At 42.5% G+C, this 21895-nt stretch overlaps 1 protein-coding gene across 1 annotated transcript in view; it reads right to left on the reverse strand.

Moving 5' to 3' along the window:
- Positions 1–21895, reverse strand: part of PTPRT (protein tyrosine phosphatase receptor type T) — a 585629-nt gene that overhangs the window by 497047 nt on the left and 66687 nt on the right. The gene's annotated exons all lie outside the window — the stretch shown is intronic.

A 21895-nucleotide genomic window follows, 5' to 3' on the forward strand; every position in this document is an offset into this window, starting at 1 on the left:
ACAGTAATGGTTTCCCCCCCCCCCAAAAAAAACATCCTGGGAACTGTAGTTTGTAAAGGGTGCTGAGACGGGTGTTAGGAGAGCTGTAGTGTATGCACCTCACAGTACCATCTTCAGAGTTGCCTGGGAAGAGGGATTGATTGGGAACTGTAGTTCTGTGAGGGGAATAGAGGTTTGCTCCCCGCTCCCGTCAGTTCCCATGATGCTTTGAGGGAAGCCAAGAACTTTTAAAGTGGTATGATAATATTCTAAATATTAACAGATGTGACCTTATGTTAGGGAAAAGACACAGGCTGGATTGCTGGTTGTGATTCTTCTAAAAGGGATAATATACAGTACACATTCTACTACAACTATTAAAAAATCCTTTACAATGTTAAATATTGTTTTCACCAAGAGCACAGTCTGCCTGACCTCACTATAAGACTTTCTTTGTGAAATATCTTTTGGCAATCATCAGAGACAAATTCCAACAAATGCACACATTTATCGTTACTGTTGAATTTATTCCAGATTATTGGATGTGTACAGGTGTTTCAATTTCCCCATCAAAGAATATGAAATGATGAAAGAAATATTACACCGCATATGGTGTGGAGATTTCAATGATTTCTCCTGATGCACAAAATATCCCACCCCATGAGCCACAATGACTGGGAGAATAGCCAACACCTCCGCTTGAGTATTATTGCAATGCGTTTTAAAGACAGAAAACTGAAGCAACTTGACAGGGAACTATCTTGAAAGCTGACCTTCATCAAAAACATTCTCCAATTTTCCTGGTCACATGTTTACCATTTTTGTTCTTCACAAGCAACAGAAAAAAACAATTATAAGACTAGTATGGTGCTGAAATCTAGCCTCCATTTTCTCAAAGCCCTTCTTTCTCAGAGAAAGGGGCTTTTGCCTCATTGTGTGACTAGGCCGCGACAGCCCCAGCCCCCAGGGATCATAGGAAAGGAATAAAGGCTCTGACAATGTTATATGGAATTAAATTAGGCCACAACTTTATTAAACTTCCAAATGTAGGAAGACCTTGGCTCAGGCCTTGGCCGTGTATCCCTCCCAGCCCCCCAGCTGGGGGGAACTGGGGCTCATCAGGGTAAATGGGATATGGGGGTGTACTGAGAGACGTAAGTGTACGCAGGCAGCCCAGCCCATATCCCCACATGCAGGGTAGTTCACTGACAACCTTTCCGTGTATGGCCAGTGACACCCATTATATAACCCCTTTTAAGAGGGGACCCTGGAATCAACGCAGTCACCACTTCATGCCCACCCCCCATTATAAGGAAGAAAAGACTAAAGGATTCCACCCAAGGGCATAAACTGCCAAAGTTGTGATGAATTGCTACACAAAATCTTCACTGATACCAACACCTGTGCCTTTAGAAGTATATGTCAGGAACTACCCTCATCCCACCCTACATTAGGGTTATTCCAGCATTTCCCAGATGTGTGTTGCAACCCTAGGGCAGATCTGTTGATTTCAGAATGAGAACTTAGTGAATAACATGCAAGGATCTAGGCTTTCTCATTAATTGCTGCAGAATGATAAGACGAGAGGATTTTCAGCACAGCACTACTTTGGAAGCCAGAGAAAGGAAATGGAATCAAATATACCTGCAAACATGCCCCCAATATGCAAACTATTGCTACTTCTTGGTCAGCAAATCCATGTAATCCTAGCTAAGAGAGATATTCTCATGCCTCCATTTAGGAAAGTAGGGGGATTTGCTTAGTGACTGAGGCTAGAATCCTAACCATATCTGCACAAAGCAAAATCCATTGAATTCAAAGGACTTCACTTCTAGGTAAATAAGGGTAGCATTGCAGTCTTATAGACTCATAAGTAAGAGTAAGTCCCACTGAATTAAATGGAACTTAATTCTGAGGTGGCATTTATTCATTATCCGCATTGATGTATTTCCCCCATAAATTCTCATTTCAGCTTACAAAACAAATGCAACAATTAAAAATACAATTAAAATATAAAATAATAACATTAATAAGTTAATACTTTATTTTAGAAATGGAAAACACAATTAAAACATAGGTGTAGAGCAGGCATCCCCAAACTGCGGCCCTCCAGATGTTTTGGCCTACAACTCCCATGATCCCTAGCTAACAGGACCAGTGGTCAGGGATGATGGAATTGTAGTCCAAAACATCTGGAGGGCTGAAGTTTGGGGATGTCTGGTGTAGAGGCATGCATCATGATTTTGTCTTTAATGGTCAACCTAGGCTGTAATCTGAATATCAATAGTGTTTGAACAGGAGCAGTGTGCTGAACCTTCAGAGCTGGTCCATCACCAGCGGATGTCCCATTTTTAGCAAATTTCTTGACAATAATGAAAAAAGGAACAAGCCCCCCACCACCACCACCACTGTTGATCCCTTTGGCAGATGAGCCTTTAATTAATCCAGAAGGGAAAGTGTGATTTTTTTCTCCAGTACCTGTTTATGTTCACTTTACAAACAGGCAAAAGCTAATTACTTTGCAGTGCCAGTAAAATCCACCTAGGGAATATGGTGCTTTTTATCTAATGCCACTGGCAGTGGGACTAGACTGCTTTGAATTATACCCAAGATCAAAGCGCGTCTGTGTGCCGCATTATCATATTTCCTCCTCCTCCCACCCACCTTCTCTCTACATCCTCCTCATTCCACAAGGCTGGCTTGCATTTCATAACGTTCCATTTGGTAAGTGTGTTGCATTTAATTAGTAGCCGACATCCAAACTACTCACCCTTCCTCCCCACAAATCACAGCACAACACAAAACTCTGTTGTCATTGCGGCTGAGAACAGATGTGGTGAACGCAAGCGTCTTACGCACTTCCATGATAAGTTAAGCTCCTTCCCTCCCCCCCCCCACCCTGCCTATTTTTCTTCCTCTTCACCTTTGTGGAATGGAGACAGCTAGGTAAGTCATCTGCCAATGCTCACATCAGCAACAGCCATTCATACACACAGTGATCCCCCTGTTTGCAGCTGCTAATAAGGGGTAGGTTAGGTACAGAGCAGCACTAATTAGCCATAAATTGAAAGCCATTACCATAATAGTGAAAAGACGTATGAATATGAAATTTGCTTTTTTTTCCTGTGGTATTTACAAGAGGAGGATTAATAAGATAATTTGGATTAAATTCTTACTAACAAACCTACTAGGAATTCAGCATATGTAAGACATTAGATGGGAAAAGACAAAAAAAAGCATTAGCTGCTAGAAAGAAAATATAGGACACAGTGTCCCCTAATATTCAAAGGCATGAAATGTGGATAGGTGTCAGGAGGGAGCACAGATACTTCACAAGCAGTGCAGGATTAAATGTTACAGAACCCCTAAACTCTATTATAAAGTTCAACTTCATAATACCATCTAAGTCATATGTTTTCACCTTCTGGCTTTCAAGAATAAGTCAGTCTGCTAATGACTGTCCCAACATGTGGCATCTCTTCTGTGCATGAAAGTGCATACCATCACATGGAGGAAACCTATGCAGTGTCCCCAGTTACACAGGTTCTCAAACTTTCAACTCCCACTTGAAATGGCTGAAAATTACTGAGGCCTACCAGACGCACAGTGGTGGTGCAGGGACAGAGCCCATCACAACATGGTGAGAGATGCATGCAGAGTTGGGCATAATCAGCTGGCAATGACTAACATCACTTTCCACTGATGGGCTAGAATTCATCTTTGGAAATTCTTTGCCATAGCATATTTGCTTGTGGCAAGGAACTCTTTGTCCATATTGGCCAGTATTGGCTACTCTGACTGGCAGTAGCTTTCTGGGGTCTCAAGCAGAGGCCTTTCACCTGAAACATTATCCTTTTAACTGGAGATATCAATGAATGGACCATAAAGAAGGCTGATCGCCAAAGAATTGGTGCTTTTGGTGCTGGAGGAGACTCTTGAGAATCCCATGGACTGCAAAAGGAGAAGCGAACGACAGAGGACAAGATGGGTGGACAGTGTTCTCGAAGCTATGAACATGAGTCTGACCAAACTGCGGGAGGCAGTGGAAGACAGGAGTGCCTGGCATGCTCTGGTCCATTGGGTCACGAAGAGTCAGACATGACTAAATGACTAAACAACAACAACACCAATCAATGTATGTCCACCAGCATTAAACTATGGTGCCTCCCAAGCTTGACCCTTCTTCTTCCATATCTTTCATTGCAGATTAGGGGTGGGGAACCTGTGGCCCTCGAGATGTTGCCCATTATCCCTGACTATTAGCCAGGCTGGCTGGAGATGATGCGAGTTGGAGGCCAACAACATAGCTAGAGCAACCATGCCAATGGCAGGTGCTTTGATGACGTCTGAGGAGGGCTGTACATAATCTTAGTGAAGGTGAAGAGCACACAGTGTGTTTCTTTTACCATGTGCCTCAAATCTAACCCAAGCAGGTTGAAAAATTTCCACACTGCTATAGAAGCAATTTTGTGTTTTCCCAAAGCAATAATGTTGCAAAGCAAGAAGGATGTCACAATTACTTTTGGAAGCTACAGGATTTTTTTGATTATTTTTTTAAGCAGCCCAGAACACATATGCAAGATAAACACATTTCCTAACGTAAGCATTGTGAGACAACGGCAGGGACCATCTTGCTCTAATTTACGCAACCAAATTATAACTCAGCCATAACAACAAGTTATGGCACTGATGTGACTGGCCTCTTAAGGCTTCCTTCAAAATGCTACGGGCAAACGGTGAATTCATATTGAGTCAAATTCTTCTTCGCCTCTCTCCCACACACACACTACTGCAGGGGTAGCCAATGTGACACCATCCAGATATTGTTGGGACTACAATACCCATCATCCCTGACTACTGGCCATGCTGACTGGGGATGATCAGAGTTCCAGTCCAACAACAGCTGGATGACACCAATTGGCTAGAAGTTTATAAGAACACCAAATATCTTCTCGAGTGAGTGGGAAATGTATTGATTCCAATGCGTGTAAGAGACAGTTATTTTATATATACAGTCGTACCTCGGGTTACGACCACCTCGGTTTGCGAACAGTTCGGGTTACGAACTGCGCAAACCCGGAAAAGTTTTCGCCGCGCGCGCGATCGCGCGATTTGCGCATGCGCAAAGCGCGAAAATCGCGAAAATCGCGCTTTGCGCATGCGCAAAATGGCGGCGCCCGTCGCGCTCGGTTTGCGAACTATTCGGGTTACGAACTGCGATCCGGAACGGATCGCGTTCGTAACCCGAGGTATTACTGTACTCACATTTCCTGGTTTTTAAATTCAGTTTTCTAGATCGCAGTACCTGCATTTCACAGTAAATGATACAGTCGCCAGCAGCACACGACTCCAAAGTTATTCACCTGTTTTTGCTCATCTGCTTTTAAATGCCATTGTAGCTTTATGTGGTCACTGTTGCACCAAAGATTGATAATTTGACAATCAAATTCAAGGCCTTCTGCAACTAAGGACAAGAAACTTAAATTCCATAGCAAGAAGCTAGCAAAGCCACAAATCCTCCACATGCTATGGAAGAAGAAAATGCTCATTAACTCTTACATGGGTGACTGTGTGACCTATTGTCGGTCATTACAGCTGATACACAAAGGTAGCCCAAGAAGTAACCCTAGCTGTTGACAGAAGCCAAAACCTCATTATTAACATGGATTCAGACACAAACTAAATATGAGCCCCAGTGGGGAAGGAAAAAGGGAACTTTAAGACATTCTGCTGCCTCTTATAGGACATTGCCTAGCAATTCCAAAGAGCAGACAAGGGTTGTGATATAAGAGAAGAGGCTCATGGGGTTGTTGTAAGGATAAAGTAGAGTAACTCAAATCTAGATATACAAAACTGAGCTTAATGAATACAAAGAATTTATTTGAAGAGCCTTAGTTTTGGATAAGTAACAAGACATGGCTTTTATGAGACTGATGTAGCAAAAATGCCATAGCATAGCTGTGCTGTTATTATATGCTTTTAGCATTATTTGATTAAAACGTTCGAAGTCTACACACACACTTTTAATCTGGCTTCAAGGCCTGTGCGGTCAATGCCTTTGGAGCACAGGCTCTTCTGTGCCAGTTTACAAAAGGCTCTGAAAGTAGCACATTAAAACAGCTTGTTGTTATGCCTCTGGAATGCTTAGGCTTTATTTACAAAGGACTCTGCAAAGGAGAAAATGACTTTAAACCTTTCAATGAAAACTTTTAAATTCCATTAATAGATTTTTCTCTATTCTGCCACAGAGTCTATTTTCTCTGACTCTATAGAGCAGAGATTTCTGTAGAATCCACATTAAGCCCACTATTCATGCTCTTGGTATTGGTGCATTGTTTGATATGTATACTCCACCAGCTACTGGAGGACATGATTTTCTGCAAATTGGTGAGGAATACTGAGTTCTCTAATGTTGCGGAAATATGTTAAGAAAGCAGCTAGCTGCACTCGCCTAAATGGCTCTGTGCATTAAAAGCATCATTTTCCAATAACAAAGAACACTTCAAAAAAACAACCCAGTCATGTAGGAAAATAGAGCTATGAAGAGGTAGTGTGGATATGAATTGGTAGACAATGGTCACATTGCAAGGAGAAAGAAAATATTAATCAATATTGATTGAACATTGTACATTCTTCCTGGATTTTGCATCTGAATCTTTCTGGAAGCTCAATAAGAAGTCCCTTCCGGCATAAGCAGGAGGGGAGGTTGCAGGCACCCACAAGCCCTTCACGCGCTGGGGGGATGGTTGCTCTCCCCCCAGCCATTGGCTGTGCTCCGGGCGCGATGCGTCCAATCTGGATGTCCCGGGGTGTGTGGCTCACTGATTTAAGTGGGCGCGCGGCCGGGGCTCAGTCTGTCGGTTCCTGACCCCAGCCACTTCGGTTCTATCAATATATTCCATGGTTATGGCCGAACCCCATAACAAAGTGGAATCATTGTCCTTAGGAGCATATCATTATATGGAAGAAGCGGTGTGTAATTAGCTACACGTCTTCTCTTCAAAGATGTCATAATCAAGGTTTCGAACTCAGCCCATGATTCTCGTCAGGCTCGTTACTATCGACTCATTGATCCTAAAGCAGAACAAGACAAGAATGTCGAGGTCAGCTTTCTGCTATCTTAATGTGTGACTTTGCTGTCAGTTCAATGAATATTAAGTGAGGCTCCAATCTGCCCAGACAGCACTTTCATAAACCAGGTTGTCCTCCCTAGCCCAATCTCTCTTGCTGATGTTGAAGCCAACTCAATAGTGTTTCGTTTATTTGTTTGCTTTAAAAAATGCCAATTACTCCAAATTTTCCCCTGTGTTAAATAGGCTTAGAAATAAATATCATTTCCCACTGCTTCAGCATTAGCTTTTTCCCCCACTATTTTGAAAATATGGTCTAATTTCCGATCTCAAAATAGACATAAAAATATGTCTTTCACCCCTTCTTCTCTGGAAGGGAGGGAGGAAGTAATGTTGAGGTTTGCCTCAGGTGCCAAAATGTCTTAGGCTGGCGCTGTGGTCAAAACAGCTTTCTTCTTCAAAAACATGCTGTCAGAAATTCTCAAAAGTTACAGGGGGATTCAATGTCGCACTCTTCCAATCATTCCATCTGCACAAGCACCACAGCTTGTCAGATGGAACAATCCCCCCCTCTCCTCTCCACACATGCTGTGCTAGGGTTTCTCCCTAACCCCACACAGCCTGTTTTTTTGGGGGGGAGGGGAGAGGTGTGCAGGGTAGGAGAGGGGAGAGCCCTGTTGCAAAAGAGCAATCCTTCTGCAGGGCTTCTACTGACAGCGCTGGTTAGGTGAATTTGAAACTGACATTGAATGGCCTTAGGTTGGGCCACCCATTCCTATAGCAAATTTTGCACAGAGTATTGAGCATGCAATACACATTACTCAATAATTCAATAATAAATAAGCAACACTAAATCCAATGGGAGGACTTAATGTCTAGGAAGCAGGATTAACAATACAACCTAAGATATTTATCTGACAACACTTCTATCTTTGGTACATTTCAAGCTTCTTTTAAAACAAAAAAAGAGGAGGGCATTAAGATCCAGCATGTGCTTTAGGAAACCAGTGCCCCTTCTGCTGAAATACTGTCCTCTGTTCTTTCTCCATCCTCAATTATCCTTCCTGCCCTTCACCTAAAATCAGCTGCCATTGACATCCGATGAATCTGTAAACATCAATAAGTGATTCTTAAAGCTATGAAACATGTTTGCATATTCAACAAAAACTGTCTCTCTCAAGGGTATTCAGCTATGTTCTCCTGTTATCTATTATAAAATCTATTCAATGCATTAAGATTACTTGATCCAAAAGCTATCCACTCTGTGAGGGCAGGGGGAATGGAAAAAGGGACAGTGGCATTTGTGCTAAGCAACATTATATTATCACCAAAAGAATAATCAATATATTATACAGTCATACTTCGGTTTAAGTACGCCTCGGTTTGAGTATTTTCAGTTTAAGTACTCCGTGGACCTGTCTGGAACGGATTAATCCACTTTCTATTACTTTCAATGGGAAAGTTCGCTTCAGGTTAAGTATGCTTCAGGTTAAGTACGGACTTCCAGAACCAATTACACTCATACCTCGGGTTAAGTACGCTTCTGGTTGAGTACTCTGCGGACCCGTCTGGAACAGATTAATCCACTTTCCATTACTTTCAATGGGAAAGTTCACTTCAGGTTAAGTACGCTTCAGGTTAAGTACTCCATGGACCATCTGGAATGGATTAATCCACTTTCCATTACTTTCAATGGGAAAGTTCACTTCAGGTTAAGTACGGTACACTTCAGGTTAAGTACAGACTTCCGGAACCAATTGTGTTTGTAAATCGAGGTACCACTGTATACACTATGTCTGTCTCTTGAAAAGATGAAATCCAGTAACGTTTAACATATCAAAAATCACCACCACCACCATCACCACCACCTTAAAGCCCCATGCTTCAGCCAGCCCACAATACACATCTACGTGGTTTACTGATCCAAACAACAGTGCTAAAGCTCCAAAATTATTATTGTGCCACATTTAAAGAGTGAATGTGCATTGAAATATGGAGTGTCCTATTCTGCCCCCCCCAGCCCATTCCAGTAAATACAAGCCCAACCTTTCCCTAACTTCAGACCCATTTCAGAATAGGTTCATCTCATGTAGCAAAACACGAGAATTGTTGCTTATTTGAGAGGATCCTGAAGACTTCAATCACACTGTGTTCAGCTACTGGATAGCACCCATTCCTGGACAGTTCCAATTCATTTAAAATGAAAAATTCATTCCATTCTTGCCTAAGATAGTAACTCTTTCATCTTTTTTGGCTGTCCCATTTATTTTCCCATCCCAGAGTCCGTGTGCAAAATATATCTCATGATGTCACTTCTGAGAAAGATGTAGAAACAACATCTTCTATAGAACCTTCACGCCTAGAAAAATGCTGCATGCTTCCATGATGATCCATGAAAAACATAGCTCCCATGAATGCTGAGATCCCATGATATAACAGAACTTCAGTGTGTATGTGTGCATGTAATTGCATCCTTTATGCTGCCAAAGTTGTAACATGTCGACGAGTTACTTGCACTTTGGGAAAAGGGAAGAAGTATGCAAGTGTGAACACTAGGGAAATTTACAGAAGTTGAGGAAGCCTTGAAGTTGCATCAGGCTTCTTATGACATCACTGGAACATGCCAAGCTGAACCTCAGCAGGGGCTTAATGTTAAGAAAATTAACCATTTTACCTGAGCCCCTTCCAGATCAAGGTGGTGGGCCAACCTGTCACTACTGATATAGTCAAAACTGTACAAATTTGCACAGTAAGACACACTACTGTACATGTCTCTGGATAGATGTTGAAGCAGGTTCCACAAGGCCACCATATCACATGCATGGGCCCTATTCCCATGGTGATGTAAGGACCTCAGTGGCATTTCCAATATAGAGCTTTCAGGGCTCAAGACCCATGATAAAAAAACAACTGAGGGATGTGGCAAAGTAGAGAAGAAATACCGTCCAAAGTTGTGAGCCAGGCCTTGATTTATTTGTAACTGTATGTGACTGAATACTCACGAGACCCTCCCTACTTCTCCCTTAATTACTACAAGCAATTTTATTAGTGTACTTTGCAGCATCATTAACTATTACTTTAGGCTTAACATTAAAAAATAATGAGCTAATACAATATTAATGATATTAATTAATACCATCAAAGCTTCAGAGTCCCACACTAGCCTGCCTTGACAGACCCTGAGAAGGCATTCCCTTCATCTACCCCCAGCTTTCAGAGGGGTGGGGGAGTTGGGTTGGGGCTGGGGAGAGGATAGCACGAAGGGCTTTTTCAGGCCTCATCAGGAAGGATGACAGGGTCAAAAAATACAAACTACCGAGGCAACAGAAACAAGAGGGTCATCTCTCTCCACATTCATTGTCCCTAGAACACTGGCAGTATAAACAGCCGCCTCATGCTAGCCGTCTTGTGCTTGTCACTTTGACAGACAGATGCATCATGGGCATCTCCTGAACAGTTAGACCCGAGTACCGATATACAGGAACCGGTGACTGCCTGCAGCACTGAACAGAGCCAGGAGCCTGGTAAGGGGGCGAGAGATGAGAAGTCCTCTGTTGTTCTGGTGAAACGTACAGAATTTAATCCAGAAAGCACACTAGCCTGTCAGAGAGGCAAGACTCAAGAGTCCTCAGAATAAATGATTTAACAGAATGGCTGGATTTATGGCTCTTGTGACCAACAGTAAACAAACAAACAACAACAACAACAGCAACAACAGCAACAGCAACAACAACAACAACAACAACAACAACAACACTGCAGGGAATTCACTGGGGATGATAATGTGTTTGAAAGAAGATTGGTTTGCTGGAAAAGAGTTATCAAGGCCAGGGCCGTCTTAAGCACTTCCAGTGCCGTGGCGCAAAGGTCCCTCCGGCGCCCCCTCCCTTTCCCAAATTTTAGCCTGGGGCAGAGGGCACCTTTGGGACTACCTGACTATAGCCCGCTGCCGACACTCTTGCTGCTGCCCAGGTGGAACGTTCTTAATGGGTTAATTTCTTCCCTTTGCAAACTGCATATAGTACAGGGGAGAGGAGAGTTAATTGCAGGGCATTCAGGATGCACGGTATTCCCCCCACCCTAAAGAGGAAGCCAAGGGAAGGTAGAAGGGGACGGACACACACACTCTCAAAACTGTCTGCATTTCCAAAGTACTACAGCAAGACCCCACTTCAGAAACAGCAGCAGCAGTCCCTGCCTGAACCACCAAATAAGCTTTACTAGAGAAAAAAGAATCACTCTGTAAAGTTGCTTTTCCAAGCCCAACAGAGTCTATAAATCAAGGTGCGGGGGGTGGAGGAGGGGCAGCTTTCTCTGACCAACAATATAACTATTTCTTGCTCTGTGTTCCTCAAATAATAAAGAGGTCGTGGGCACAGCGGGGGGGGGAGTGTGTGAGCAGACAGAAGAGATGGTGCACTGATGGCTGCGGCAACTGACTGTAGCAGCAGAAGCACAAGCAGCAGCAGCAGCCCACCAGGCTCCCCAGGCTCTCTCTCTCTCTCTCTCTCTCTCGGCGCAGTCCTACTCCATGCCCGGTAGCCGCCCTGTCCTTCGCAGAGAGAGGGGAGGGGGAAGTTACTTGCAGCGGTGGCAGTAGGGAGCCTTTCATCCATAATGCATATGCTGCAAGGCTTCCCCACCTGCAATATTCTTCCCCCAGCTACCGGCCGCTCCCTCAGGTGACAGCGGCTCGGCGGGCAGGGGATTCCCGCGGCTGAGGGAGAGGAGGAGGAGGAGCCATAGAGCTTAGTAGCTCGTTGCGCCCCGCTAGGGTGCCCCTGAGAGGCCGGCGCCCTGGCGCAATGAGCCACTACCCCCTATGGGAAGGACGCCTCTGATCAAGGCCACAGAGTATCCAATTGGATACTATAAGGAAGCCAAGCTTGAAAAGCTTACCCTGCCTATCTACAAACTATTGCAATAGAAGCCTATAAAAACCAACAACTTCAAGTTATATTAAAAATGTTAAAACACAGAGATGTCACGCCCCATTTTATATGTTGTTAAATGTTATAAATGACCACTAAGGCCACTGATGGTTGTTGCAGGAAGCTTAACAAATACTTTATGAGAAACAGAGTGTGGGATTAAGGTGCGTATTTGTTTTTGTTTTTTTTAAAAAAAACAACAACTAACTTTCCCCTACAGGGAGTTATGCTATCATTAAATCAATGGGGCTCGTGAAATACTGTGAAACATTTCCTAGAACTCAATGGGAGATGATAGTCTTGCAGGTTTTGCTTGAAACACTAATCCTAATTCAGTATAACATTTCAAATGTGCCAAAACAGTTGGTGGCAAGGGAGCCTATTCAAATTAGGCAGAACACTTCCAGACACAGTGAAAAAGGAAAATATCTTCAAAATTAGATGCTGCCTTTTCTCCCTCAAAGCTTTGTTCCCATTCCTGGATTTTTATCCTTGCTGTCTAATTTTTCTCCCATCACCACGGCTTATAATTAATTCATCTGTAGTTTAGGTGGCTGGAGGTGAATCAGCAATGAAGGCCTTTCAAGCATTCCAATGGTTCACTCATTTCCTAGAGTTACAATGCAAATTGAAGACTAAGCAATAATGAATGAGTTGTGAACTTGAACTAATGCGCAGCAGGGTGATATCTGAGGGCCAAGGCAGGCCTAGTGCCCAAAAAGGAGTCTTCTTTCTGTTTTCAGAATACAAAATGTATCTTTTTCTAAATGCTGACATTTCTGAGCCAACACTACAATAACTTGTAATAACAAGACACTGTTCAATTTATGGGGTGCTAAAAGGGGGTTCAGCGCCATTACATTTTGCTATGTACACCATAGCTGCTGTTCTTAGGCTACATGGGGAGGGGAGCCTTGACATAAATAAAGGGAGGGATGGAGGCTAGGATTTTGGATCTCACTAGGTAGCCTCCTATCAATCCCCTCTGAAGGGTGGTCCTGGGGCAAATGCAATGATAACCCAGTAGAATAAGATAAAAAAAATTCCTTCAGTAGCACCTTAAAGACCAACTAAGTTTTTATTTTGGTATGAGCTTTCGTGTGCATGCACACTTCTTCAGATACAGTGAAAAAGTTTTTCACTGTATCTGAAGAAGTGTGCATGCACACGAAAGCTCATACCAAAATAAAAACTTAGTTGGTCTTTAAGGTGCTACTGAAGGAATTTTTTTTATTTTACTTCGACCCAGACCAACACGGCTACCTACCTGTAACCAGTAGAATAAGGTCCCGGGGAACAGAGAGCTGAGAGCTGGGTTCTCCAAACTGATCATTAATCATTATCTACAATTTGGAGAACTCATCCCCTACTAAGATCTGCTGTCTTCTCAGTAGGCCACCTGCAATGCCACCTCTACAGTGGCCTCTTGGCAAATAGGGGGCACTGTTGGTTCCCTCCCACACTTTAGGGAGGATACATTGGGGGCTGCTTTCTAGGGTGTCCTGGGCTCTAAACCCACCTGGCATGATCAGAGCTGGCCCATTCTCCTCACCTGCAACGACCTTTGATCCCCACTTCAACCATCAAGTAAGCTTGATTTGATTCTCTGTCTTGCTCCTGGTGTAGATCTTCACTCTTTCTTCCCTGGCCAAAATGTATTGGGCCAGCCCTGACCTTTTTCTTTCAGAGAAATGAAGAGCTGGTTACTTCAATGCAGTGGCTGGGGGCTTTAAGATAAAACATCTAAACAGATAGGGCAAAATAAATGCAACTTTTTCTTCTAGCTTCTTGTGGCCTAATTGGAAATGTAGCATAAATTAGGACACAAAAGGGCCCAGGGATAGTTAAAGCAAAAATAGTCTTTTAGCAGCATTGCATATTTAAGCAGGAGGCAGGACGAAATTAACTGATAATCTTCAGGGTAAAGTGAATGCCATTTGTCATATGCAAGCCACTTCAGGAAGGGTATTTCAAAGTTGGTTCCCCCCCCCTTTTTTATAAACATTGGGAGCTTCCTGCAACAAAATGGTCATTGCGCTCAAACAAATTACTTTGACTTATGGATAAAGAATGACTAATATAACTGTGGTTCATTTGTTCTGGGAGAGTATGACATAGAAAAGTCATTACCAGTAGATGAATATGCTGGCAGAACAAGGATGTTGGCATGGCATGAAGGACTTGCAGATCCCAAAGTCATAGAAGCGTAGAATTGGAGAGTTGGAAGGGACCCTGAGTGTTATCTAGTCCAACCTCCTGTACTCCTGTGCAGCTGAAAGGATTTTGTTGTACAATCATTGGCGCCCGCACCCATGTTCTCATTATTTCAATAAAAGAATATTGCATTTCAAAATGTAGTATCAGGTCTTTTTCGTGCTGGATTTGATTCTCAGTGGGACACTTAACCAGCCAATCCATGGAGCCCAAACTGTAAGAAGAAGCAAGATGCCAGGTGCTGCTTCCAATATAATGTTCTTAAGGAATACATCATTTGAACAGTTTCTTCTCATACAGGGTTCGCCTGGCCAGCTATCTGGAGTCAGTATAAAACGAGAGCCCAAGTTAGCTAACAGCCATGGATGAAAACTGTACTGTTTCAGAGGCTACTTGTAGAGCATATTGGGCTCCTGTGCTTTAAATACCCTGGAGCTGTTGCCTTGCAATTTTGGCCTAGATAGAGGTACATGGTTTCTCATGCTGTTGAGCAAGGAAGTAGACTAGCCAACAGTTGATTTCTTCCATCTCCGATACTAGGTTCTAAAGTAGTCACAGATTGATATTTACTATCCCAATGTATCTACATAAGTTACATTTTAGTAACAATGAAAAACATATATCCGGCTTGGCTCAGGGGTGGTCCTCTTTTTTTCTTTATCTAGTCTGAATAATACTTGGAATAAATTAGATCTTTCCAAAACTGCTACCCAAAAGTAAACTTAATTGCTTGTAAAGGCAGGGTCTTACTGTTTCCTAGCATTAGTCTGTAATCTGGAAGATGTTGAGCCATGATCTGAACAAGGTTTATTGATGCCTTCCAAGTTTTTTTGCCAGTACACTCATCAAGAAGATTCATAAAGTATAAAATATGGTGAACGCAGGTTATATTTATCAAAATATAACTCAGGGGATGTGCAATTAAACCAATTAGCCCAATCAAAATGGTCCAGGCAGGAGAGTTATTGACTAAGTGGGGAGGGAGAATACGGCAATCCTATCTACTCAGCATGTTTATAGCCACACAGCAAAGGGCTGAAAGGAACTCCTCCATCCTTGCTACCGGTATGTGCACATTGGGTACATGAACCTGACATGTACACGGTGCCCCTGTGGGCCAGTGTTCACCCTGCTGCACATGCCAAACTGAAAAAACCCAATCAGAGGCAATGGAAAATGACCAGAGAGGGTCAATAATGCATTGGGTGTTTATGCAACCCTCTCAGCTGCCTGGGCTTGAGCCAAACTCAGAAAGCAGCCTCTCTAGTCACACTTGCAAACTCCCAATTGTGCGAAGCAGACAATAAGTAAAGAGTTCCAAGGGCAATCAGGGGCTCCCCCCCCAAAAAAAAAATCATTTTCAACACCCCATCCCCAAACTGGGCAAGTAGCAAAGCCACTTTGTAAAAGGAGGGCGAGTGAAGTGAAAAGAAGAGGTCAGAGTGCAGAGCCTGATCTTCACTTCTTCCCAATTAGGGTAAAGAGTGCATATGTGTTTAGCTCCATACCTGTCCTGGGAGAAACCATGATAAGCTTGTTTACAGGGGGAGATGGGTACAGCAAATTTGCCCCCCTCCTAAGTGGAGGCAGCATCCTTCTCAGTTAAGATCTGCTTCTACTTGCTGTGGGCTTCATATTGCTGTCATTTTTCCTCTAAGATGTTTTCATAATATTCTCTGTCACTTCTGAGTTTTCTTGAGTTGCACTTGCAACCTGGTTTCATTTAAAGGCACTGCCTGACTATCATTTCCTCTCTCGTGTGTGTGTACACAAACACACAAGCTCAAACACACACACACACACAGAAAGAGAGAGAGAGAGATTTCTTTCATTGAAGGTTCATATTAAACCAAGCCACAGCTGACTGAGAACTCTTCTAGTTATAATCACAGGCAGTAAAGAAAAGATTAATTGGCTGAAGTAGTCTTGGTTCCTTAGTTTCCTTTCCTTTCCTTTCCTTTTATTTTATTTTATTATGTGCAGAACTCCTATATTCCAAGTAACTCAGCAGTGCCAACTAGAATGCTTGAGATTTCACACCTCTGCAGCGAATCCTGAACAGACAACTTGTACAGTGCTTTGCTTCTGAATATGCATTAACAAGTTAAGTCTTCCTTTTCCCAAGAGGAAACTGGTTAACTCTTCTATAGTGTAAGTTCAAGAGGTAAAATATCACATAGCACCTAAAAGAAAAGTGGGCGGCGGGGGGGGGGGATAAAGATCAAGCTGATTTTTTTTGAAGTGTGGACCCAACTAATTTCCCAGGCATCCCTGATTTTCAAATGTTTATATGGCTGTTGCCATTGGTAAAGGTAAAGGGACCCCTGACCATTAGTCCAGTCGCAGACGACTCTGGGGTTGTGGCGCTCATCTCGCTTTACTAGTCGAGGGAGCTGGCATACAGCTTCCGGGTCATGTGGCCAGCATGACAAAGCCGCTTTCTGGCAAACCTGAGCAGCACACAGAAACACTGTTTACCTTCCTACCGGACAGGACCTATTTATCTACTTGCACTGGCGTGCTTTCAAACTGCTAGGTGGGCAGGAGCTGGGACCGAGCAACAGGAGCTCACCCCATCGTGGGGATTCAAACCACCGACCTTCTGATTGGCAAGCCCTAGGCTCTGTGGTTTGACCCACAGTGCCACCCGTGTCTGTGGCTGTTACCATAAGCCAATGCCAAAGTAAAAAATAAATAGTGATGACAGTTGCATCTTAAAATGGGACTGACTGGTTAAGTTGCATCATAGCCCACTCCGCTTTCCCCCCAAAAAATCTCAGTAAAGAAACATCCCTTAAGTGCTTCATATTGAATCAGTCACTGAACTTGCATTCAACGCAAATTATGCAGCACTTCAACAAATCAGGTGTCTCTCACAGAGTAGCAGACTTCACGTCCAGCAAAGACATGGCGGTGAAGTGGTATTTGCAGAAGATCACTCTGTTCACAGAAATTACAGTACTTTATAAATCATATTATTGGTCAAGCATTCCAGGATATGCAAGAGGTCATCCTTGAAGAGGTGGAAGCAGTGAAGTTCCTCACCCCCTCCATGCTGATGCCTTGATGCAGCAGATGAGTGGCTAAATGTTCACATTGTTCACTTTCCAGTACATTTTTTTTTTGCAAACCCTGAAGTGGCATATACGCCACTGAGTTGGGTGAATGCCTGAAACCTCTTTTACACATTCTCAAGGTTGACTGACATGTATACCAAATCAACTGCTGATGCTTTGCTCAAGCAGGTATTTAAACTGTTCCCGAGGAAAAGAGCAGGAAAAGCTGTGCAAAAGCTATAACAGAGCCATGGTATTGGACAGTGGTACCTTGGTTTACAACCATAATCCGTTCCGGAGGTCCATTTGTAAACCAAAACAGGTTGTAACCCAAGGTTCACCTTCGGAAATGGGGCCTCCCAAAAATTTTTGTTCGTAATCAAAAAAAATATGATTGTAATGATTGTAAGGTTGCAAACCAGGACACGCACTTCCGGGTTTGATGTGGTGTGGTGTAGAGCAAAACAAGGACAGTATTCCAGATCATCCATTGCCATGCTCACCAGCTGTAATTTGTGCTTCAGTGAGCAATGTCAAGGACTCAGATATATGTGATTTTTCAATACACTTTCCCAAGCCCACATGATTCTTATTTGATTCAAGAGAAAACTGAAATGCTTTGTAACATAAAATATATAGAAAGCTAGTATAAGCATGTCCAATAGGCTGGAATGTTTGAGACTTAGACCACAAGCATCATCTATAAGGCCAAAGTGCCACAAGACACTAATTGCCACTGGACACTTGCCGTTAAAGAATGGTGTACTACTGGCAGAGGACTCTCACAGAATCATAAGAAACTAGAAATTTATCATTTGTCCATAAAAACCCTGCCCAGAAGCAAAAATTGCTCTAAGTATTGAGAGCAATGGATTTTATTAACTGCATTAACAACTGCATTTCAGTACGGAAAAGTAATATATTCCTATTTTAGGTGCATATTACTTAATATACTCAAGCCAATCTCCCATAAAACACCACTTGGGATGTGTGACAGCGACATTTTCTTCTTTTATATATCAGATTCATTCAGATAACTGAAGAATTATCGTCGGCGATGATGCAGAACTGTTTTCCTCTAGTCTTTGGCTTGGAAATCCAAACTCCCACTCCATCCCAGGAAATCTTTGGTTTATTCCAATCCCAATAGGAAATCCATTTCATTTCTGAATACCTCAATGGGAGTGGGACAAAATCGGAGCACATCTCTAGCCTCCCTGTAAGCTCTCAAATCTGCCACTCACAACCAGTTCATGTTGCTTGCTACCTCAACTAATTGACAAACAAGCAGCATCTCAAGCCCCAGGAGCCCTGGGATATTTAGGTTCCATAATGTCCAATTATGGTGCTGGAGGAGACTCTTGAGAGTCCCATGGACTGCAAGAAGATCAAACCTATCCATTCTTAAGGAAATCAGCCCTGAGTGCTCACTGGAAAGACAGGTCCTGAAGCTGAGGCTCCAATACTTTGGCCACCCCATGAGAAGAGAAGACTCCCTGGAAAAGACCCTGATGTTGGGAAAGACTGAAGGCACAAGGAGAAGGGGACGACAGAGGACGAGATGGTTGGACAGTGTTCTCGGAGCTACTAACATGAGTTTGACCAAACTGTGGGAGTGGAAGACAGGAGCGTCTGGCATGCTCTGGTCCATGGGGTCACGAAGAGTCGGACATGACTAAATGACTATACAACAACAACAATGGCCAATATGATGTGGTTTCCCTGGGGAAAATGCACTCCCCAGAGCCACTGTGCCCTTAGTGGTGTTCCAGGTGCCTGGGAGAATGGAGAAAAGAGAAAGATCTCCCCGCCACAGCAACAGAAGACACAAAAGCAACCAGGTCAATTAATGGTGGAAATGGGAGGGAGGAGTGAATTAAAACGAAACCAGATAGAAACTAGTAGCATAATGGTGTCTGATTTGCAACACATGCATGCACTAGCAGCATGCAAGATTCATTTTTGAAACAATGAATATTCCATTATGAATTTCACTAATTCACATTCCTCCCCTGGGTGTCTGCAAGAAATACTTAAGATCTATGGAGAAAGGCATCATTATATGGATGATAAAGAGCCATCATTACATGGATACGAATGTCATTTGCATGTACTGTATCTTAAGTGTTTCTCAAATAATGGTATGGGACTTCCAATTAAATTTGGGGGATCAAATAGTCAGAAGATCAACACTTTGATACCCAAATTTTAATTGGAAGTCCCATACCATTAACTTTAATGGAACTGATTTGAAACTAAGAGAGCATAAGAATGAAGCCAAGTTTGCTTAGTTTGCAGCTGGAATCCTTCATTTTGTCAATAAATTATTCACAGTTGAAGCTTTACAGTTTTGCTCTATTAGATGGAGGGTACTGTACTTGTTGCCAGTTCAAAAACCTTCCCAGCAAGCTATAAACGTGTATGTTATTAGATATAAGAGATGGTCCTTGTCCATTTTATGTAATTCATTACTGCGGAAGTGTATCTTCAGCTGGCCTCTTCCTACTTTTTTGACAACACCAGTAAATCTCTCACTGACTTTAAATAAGAGCAGTATTAAATATGGTACCTAACTTAGTTTTCTGTTAAAAGGATCTCAGAATTATTAACTTTTACACAACTTGGTTATTTCCAATTTTTAAAAAACAAAAAAAATCCAGGCAATTGGTTCAGCAGTGCGTAACTAGCGATAGAGTTTTAAACTTACAAAGTGTGAATTGCCTTCTTTTTAAAGTGTCTTTTCTTCTTTGTGTTACAGTTCTGAGCAATCAAGGATATACTTGTACTGGCATAAGATCACACCCTCAAAAACGTAACGGGTACATTACATTACCACTGGGTTGCACTCAAAAAGTTCTCTTCCTCCACTGGAGGAAGATTCCTTCTATCAGAGGAAGGGCACATTTTGTAGAATCATAGAAGTGGAAAGCTGGAAGGGAGCCAAAGGGCCATCTATCCCAACCCCCTGCAGTGCAAGAATCACATTAGCCATTGGATCCAATGGCTAATGCTGGACTGAAATTAATCAGAAAATAATGTTCTGATACATATTTTAAAAAGAGAAAAATCTAGAGTATTGTGGTGATGGCAACCAACTTTGGTTAGTTTTAAAGGTAGCTATACCAATTGATGAAGGAAAAGGCTATCAATGCCTTCTAATCATGATGGGTTGCATTCTACCTCCAATATTGGTGCTAGTATGCCTTTAAATACCAGGTGTTGGGAACCACAGGTGGGGAGAGTTATAATTCAGCAGCTGTAATTCTCGTGTTCTTAACATTTCCCTTACGTTTGGTAGAAATGCATAGGGATGAAGAGGAATGAAGATCCGAAGAAGAAGAAGAAGAAGAAGAAGAAGAAGAAGAAGAAGAAGAAGAAGAAGAAGAAGAAGAAGAAGAAGAAGAAGAAGAAGAAGAAGACTACTTTTTAACACAGGAAAATCTTCTCAAAAGTTGGGGGTCGTCTTATACGCCGGGTCATATTTCTTATACGGCGAGTATTTCCCAAACTCTATCTTTTAATTGGAAAAGTTGGGGGTCGTCTTAGACGCCCAGTTGTCTTATACGCCCGAATATACGGTAAGGCTTTTTTGTTCATCTAAATCAGTGTTTCCTGAACTTGGGTCTTCAGCTGATTTTGGACTACAATTCCCATCATCCCTGACCACTGGTCTTGCTAGCTAGGGATGATGGGAGTTGTAGTCGAAAAATAGCTGGAGACTCAAGTTTGGGAAATGCTGATCTAAGCAGTGCAGTTATCAGAAGATGTCTGAAAGAAATCAGGGACAACTGCTGCCGAACAACTATCTGACAGCTGAAAGGCAGCTCTGTTTAGGGAAGCTTTTAATGTTTGATGTTTTATTGTGTTTTTAATATTCTATTGGGAGCCGCTCAGAGTGGCTGGGGAAACCAGTCAGATGGGCGGGGTATAAATAATAAATTATTACAGTGGTACCTTGTTCTCAAACACCTTGGTACTCAAACAACTTGGAACCCAAACACTGTAAACCTGGAAGTAAGTGTTCTGGTCTGCAAACTTTTTTTGGAGGCCGAACGTGCTCCGTTTTGAGTGTTACACTTCCAATTTGAGTACCACACTTCCATTATGAGTGCCACACTTCTGGTTTTGAGTGTTACACTGAGGTCTGTCTGTTTTTGCTATTTATTTTGCGTTTTTGTTTTTACGGCTCTTTTTGTTTTGTTTTTGTGACTGTGTGGAACCCAGTTCAGCTACTGATTGATTCCTTGTGTGACTGCATTACATTGTTTATTGCTCTCATTTTATGGATCAATTGTCTCATTAGATAGTAAAAATTCATGTTAAACTGCTGTTTTATGGGTTGTTTTAAAAGTCTGGAACGCATTAATCCATTTTGCATTACTTTCTATGGGAAAGTGCGCCTTGGTTTTGGAACGCTTTGGTTTTGGAACAGACTTCTGGAACGGATTAAGTTTGAGAACCAAGGGACCACTGTAGTCATATTATTATTATTATTATTATTATTATTATTATTATTATTATTATTAGCAAGGAATTGCATGGGCTTGCCACACAATGGACTTGGGCCCTAGTGAAGGCTACTGAGAGACTGAGTAGAAGGAGCATGGCTGCATGTACCATAGTCCATCTGGGTGACCAAGGCTGA

The sequence above is a fragment of the Zootoca vivipara genome, chromosome 7, assembly GCF_963506605.1.
Source record: "Zootoca vivipara chromosome 7, rZooViv1.1, whole genome shotgun sequence".
Taxonomy (NCBI): Eukaryota; Metazoa; Chordata; class Lepidosauria; order Squamata; family Lacertidae; genus Zootoca; species Zootoca vivipara.